General features: G+C 44.7%; 1 long non-coding RNA gene across 1 annotated transcript; it reads left to right on the top strand.

Annotated features, from left to right (window-relative positions):
* Positions 1–592: 592 nt before the first annotated feature.
* Positions 593–4573, top strand: LOC134081120 (uncharacterized). The gene is made up of 4 exons (XR_009939444.1): positions 593–657; positions 769–839; positions 1830–1922; positions 4267–4573. It is a non-coding gene; the product is annotated as an uncharacterized LOC134081120 (long non-coding RNA).
* Positions 4574–6000: the final 1427 nt, after the last annotated feature.

Raw genomic sequence — 6000 nt, 5'->3', positions numbered from 1 at the left:
GTCAGTAAACCCAGGATTGGTGTAGGACTAGAAGTGTTAATTGGGTTAAATTGAGTATTTTTTTTCAAAATCCAGCAGTTTGATATTAAATGAAATGTCACTGGTTGTGGATGCCATGGCAACACCTAGACCGTACACATTGTCTGCCATTACAGATTAGAGACAGACATGTCCTAACTGACACGAGTAATGTAGCCTAATACATGTGTGGATGTCCTTGGTGCGAGCAAACACTGCAGTTGCTGATCCAGTGCTGCCATCTAGCGTCTAAATACTGTCACAAGGGGAAGCTCGGTTTCAGAAGATGTTAACATCGCATCTCCATTGTTGTTGTCGTCTTGTATCTGTTCCAATTGTGATTGTGAATGCAAATAATTCAATATCTGATCCAGCTAATGACAGAAACGCGATCGTGTTTGTGCCTTCATTCAACTTTTACATCCACGAGAGACGAAGGTTATGTGAAATTGGTGCTGGGTCCCTTTAAACGTCCTTGTGTAACCAACTCCAAGTCCCGCCCAAGATGAACAATGTCATTGGTCAGCAAAGGATTGTTCTGTGCTCTGATTGGACTTTCACCTATCCGTTTGCGCAGACCCCGGAAAAATAAAGAAGTAACGTGCGGCGGCTCAGTTGTGTGTCCTTGCGAAAAATCAAGTGAGTTTCATAACGCTTCTAAATTCTAATTGTTGTGCTAACCTCACAGAATAAGAAAACGAGTTATCGATTTCTGTGTATGTACTGTTCATCTGTAATTTGTGATTTTAGACATGCCAACTTCTCCTGTTAAAACGCGGATCCCCCTAACTAGTTTTGGGCACCTGATATCCGAAGTGAAGGTAGGTAGGGATATGACTTGACTTTTGTAATCGAAGTTAAAAAAATCATATAGAACCGGTAACGACGACAGTGGATTACATTTAGCGTGTTCATGAAGTGGCTGGACTCAAACTAGTTTACATGATCACCGGTCAAAACGGAGGTGATGGTAAGACACAGGTCAACGCTTGCTTAGTGCATGGTGTACATAGGCCTAGTGTAGGGAATGACTGGTGATCATAAGACACAGGTCAACGCTTGCTTAGTGCATGGTGTAATGTAGGGAATGAGTGGTGATGATTAAGACACAGGTCAACGCTTGCTTAGTGCATGGTGTAATGTAGGGAATGAATGGTGATGATAAGACACAGGTCAACGCTTGCTTAGTGCATGGTATATAATGTAGGGAATGAATGGTGATGATAAAACAGGTCAACGCTTGCTTAGTGCATGGTGTAGTGTAGGGAATGAGTGGTGATCATAAGACACAGGTCAACGCTTGCTTAGTGCATGGTGTAGGCCTAGTGTAGGGAATGAGTGGTGATCATAAGACACAGGTCAACGCTTGCTTAGTGCATGTGCAATGTACTAGTAAATGAATGGTGATGATAAGACAGAGCAAGTGAGACGATTGTACACCAGCATGTTTGAATAGGATTGAATGATAAAAACCTGGTTCTAGAGTAAAACGTTTCAACTTATGTAGCCTGCTTAGACTCTGGCTCTGTGCATTTCTACAACATTAGTGCAAGAGGTCAGTTCTTTCGGTTATTGGCCAAGCACAGTCAACCCTTTACTGAAACAGGCACTAGGACCCAGCGGCCTGCGGCAGGGCCAGAACAGAAAGAGAGACAACTTGCTCAGTGTGTGTGTGTGTGTGTGTGTGTGTGTGTGTGTTGAGTAGATGCGTGTGTATATGTATTGCTGAAGTATACTTATCTCTCTATCTCTGTCTCTCTGTGTTTGTGTGTGTGTGTGTGTGTGTTGTGTGTGTGTACACACATGTACAGAGACAGCTGTTTGGTATAGAGGCTCCTGCAACTGTTGATCTGACTGGATGGAGGAGACACTTCAACACTTATACACTACAGGGGCGCCGCAATGTAAGACACACACGCGCACACACACACACACACGCACACACGCACACACGCACGCGCACACGCACACGCACACGCACACACACACAAACACACGTACACACAAACACACACACACACACACACACACACACACACACACACACACACACACACCAGGTTTTGCCAATTGGTATTCACCATAGATATATATATTGACTAGATGTCGCCTTGACTGCTGCAGTTCATAGGAAGGAATGCGTCAATAGAGACGCCATCGTACAGCGGGGTTCTACTCCACTTAAATGCATTGGCGTCAATACAGGCAAGGATCTATCGAACATTAATTCACCATAAATCGTCAAAATCTCAAGCGATTTCGTAGTGTTTTGGTTTGTTTCAACTGACAAACGTGTATTTACGTCAAGTCCAGAGAAAAACTAAGCTTTTTAAAATGACGAAGATAAACTTACCCGTCTAGCCCCATTCACTCCCATGCATGCTGCACTAGCTCACCATGCTAGCTCACGACCGCCGCTAAAGGAACTCTGAGTGAACTCAACCAGGTTTGATACGGGCTCTGGTTGAGGCTGCTGCTTGTCTCGTTGACTCAGGTTGTAATCTCACCAGAAGTTGCTGTTGTTAGATGGTAAGTTGTTTGAACATTTACTTCTGTGCTTTAACACGGTCTGATACTACATAGGCCAATCACTACTTTTATAATCATGTGGCGATGCGTTTGGCGAATTATGTAGTTTACTAATTCACAAATGGAAAAGCCACTATAACGGTGATTTTCTGACGTTTCAACTGAGAAACGGAGTTTGACATCATTGTGAGAAGTCGCCGAATTTGTCGCTAGTCAATAGATAAGAGTTTAATCACTCGGGATGCCCAAAAGTAGCTAAATATGTAACACTGGACAACACGGGTGAACTAGTTTAGAGCTTCAGAATCCCCGCTCCAACATGGCGCCGGTGTTGACGTATGCTTAGAAGCTGAAGGCGACATCTAGTCAATATATATATCTATGGTATTCACAATGGCAGCTACAGTATGTAGCCTACCATATTTCAGATATAATTTTGTTAGTAATATGGGCAAACAATATGTTCATTGTTGGACTGAGCATGTAAAGAGTAAAATATGCCGTTACAACACAGCTAATGCTCCACCGTTAACCAATGAGCTCCTGAAGTGCCTTTGCACACACACACACACACACACACACACACACACACACACACACACACACACAGAGACAGACTTCAAAAGTTTATTTTACACAATTTTTTTTCCGAGACACACATTTGCTTCCCTTCATGGTTGTATATTGCAATGTTTTCATGACTCATAAACCACACTTCAGCAAATGGTGGCCCCATCAGCTTCACACAGGAAAGGTGTGAATCGCCCGCGTGTTAGCTTAGCTCCTTAACCACTATGCTACCACTGCCCACTGTTACAGATGCTATGTGATAGCTTAGCTCCTTAACCACTCTGCTACCACTGCCCACTGTTACAGCTGCTATGTGTTAGCTTAGCTCCTTAACCACTATGCTACCACTGCCCACTGTTACAACTGCTATGTGTTAGCTTAGCTCCTTAACCACTCTGCTACCACTGCCCACTATTACAGCTGCTATGTGTTAGCTTAGCTCCTTAACCACTAATGCTACCACTGCCCACTGTTACAGCTGCTATGTGTTAGCTTAGCTCCTTAAACACTAATGCTACCACTGCCCACTGTTACAGCTGCTATGTGTTAGCTTAGCTCCTTAACCACTCTGCTACCACTGCCCACTGTTACAGCTGCTTAGTGTTAGCTTAGCTCCTTAACCACTAATGCTACCACTGCCTACTGTTACAGCTGCTATGTGTTAGCTTAGCTCCTTAACCACTCTGCTACCACTGCCCACGGTTACAGCTGCTATGTGTTAGCTTAGCTCCTTAAACACTATGTTACCACTGCCCACTATTATGGCTACTGTATGCTAGCCTAGCTAATTAACCACAATGATGATGTGCTAGATTCCATTGGTGTCGCTATGGCACCCAGGTACTTTTGTTTGCGGTGGAAAAGGAAGCACTTGTTACCAAAAGGCGAGTTGAAGAAAGTTCTATTGAGTAAAGTGGAGTTGAATCAGGTTGAGCATTCAGTGGAAAACTTTAGGATGAGTTGTATCTAATGTTTCTCTCTCTTTATCCCTCTCTCTTCCCCCTCCATCTCCCCCCCCCCCCCCCTCTCTCTCCTCTCTCTCTCTCTCTCTCTCTCTCTCTCTCTCTCTCTCTCTCTCTCTCTCTCTCTCCATCTCTCTCTCTCTCTCTCTCTCTCTCTCTCTCTCTCTCTCTCTCTCTCTCTCTGTAGTTTGTTCTGGTGACGTATGCTGCACTGGCTGTGGGAGCTGCAGCTTACGCTGTGAACCGTAGAAACAAACAGACACAGGAAGTAGCAGAGAGTAGCACTTCCTCCCAGGCCTGAAGGACCCTTCACACACACGCGCGCACACGCACACGCACACGCACACACACACATAGAGTAGCACTTCCTGCCAGGCCTGAAGGACCCTTCACTCTAACACTCACACTCACACACACACACACACACACACAACACACATAAGCCAGATGTAACTGTTTATTGAATTATGTATTAATAAATACCTCAACTGTGACCTCACAGTGTGTCTGTGTGTGTGTGTGTGTGTGTGTGAGTGTGAGTGTGAGTGTGAGTGTGAGTGTGAGTGTGAGTGTGAGTGTGAGTGTGAGTGTGAGAGAGAGACCGTAGCTGTGTCCATGATGTGCCAATCTGTAGCCGAATACCAGTTGAGCTGCATGGTGCTGGACCAGGTCCCTCAGGTCATCTTCATAAGTCTGTTTCTGACAGGGTGGTCATTTTCTAGGGCATGGAGGTCATTTTGCAGGACTCTGGCGGGGCTCCTACTCTTCCTTGTTGCACTAAGAAGCTTTCCGTTTCCCCCTGACCAGCACCATTTCTCAGGGTCCCCTGCACACGCCATTTCTCACGGTCCCCTGCACAAGCCATTTCTCGAAACTGTTGTGGTTTGTCACAACCATCTGGTGCTACTACTTCCCCTTTTACACAACTAGCCTCTTCCCGCCCTGTCCACCATCTCTTTGACCCTCTGCCCTCAGGCAGACGATACAGCACACTTATAGAAGACACACCACTAGATTGCTGAACAGTTTCTACCCAAAGGCCCTCACTGCACTGAACACTACCATGAAATCATTAAGCTAACAAGTTCAAGTTCAAAGTTTATTGTAATTTACTCATAAATAAGCATTTATTGTAAGTATTGAAATTCCTTGTGCTCAAGTGTCCATTCAACTCAACTAAAAAAAAAAAAAGATTCTATAAAAAAGAGGGGTTGGGAAGCAATCAGGGCTAAACTCCCTTGTCCAGGAAGATTCCAACTGCCTGGGGTCGTTCTAGAGAGCCTGCAAGTGTTTGTGTGTGTGTGTGTGTGTGTGTGTGAGAGAGAGGGGTTGACTGGGATTGTGCAATAACTGTGCCTATGTTTACAGCAAATGTTGGCCATGTGCCTGCTGACAGTGTGAGTGTTGGTGTGTGCATGGAAGTGGAATGTACAAATGTGATTTATAGTTTGATTGTTTTACTTAGTTGTATGAATGTATTGCTTGAGATCCGTCCACAGAATATTCTTTTACAATAAAGGGAATCTGAATCTGACAGCAAGTCGTCTAAGCAACACACCGAACCGTATTTTGGTTAAGAAGCAAACCAGCTTTTGTTAAATCTACAAACCTTTACGGTTTATTCATCAAATGTTATTTTGAAGTGTTAAAGAAACTAAGAATACATGCACTAAGAATATTTGTTTGGGTGTTTTATGCCTTTATTGACAGTGACAGTGGAGAGAGACATGAAGTGAATGAGAGAGAGAGCAGGGGTGGGATCTGGAAAGGACCACGGGGCGGGAAAGGAACCCGGGTCGCCGGCGTGCAGTGCAGGTGCCCCAGCCAGTTGCACCACAGCTGGGGCCTCGTTTCATGCTTTCTGCAAAAACTGAAAGGTTCCAGTAAAAATTTGGCCTAACCTGCTCTACAAGAGGGACAG

This window comes from Sardina pilchardus, chromosome 1 (assembly GCF_963854185.1).
Source record: "Sardina pilchardus chromosome 1, fSarPil1.1, whole genome shotgun sequence".
NCBI classification, from domain to species: domain Eukaryota; kingdom Metazoa; phylum Chordata; class Actinopteri; order Clupeiformes; family Clupeidae; genus Sardina; species Sardina pilchardus.
This window is presented reverse-complemented; position numbering and strand designations above follow the sequence as displayed.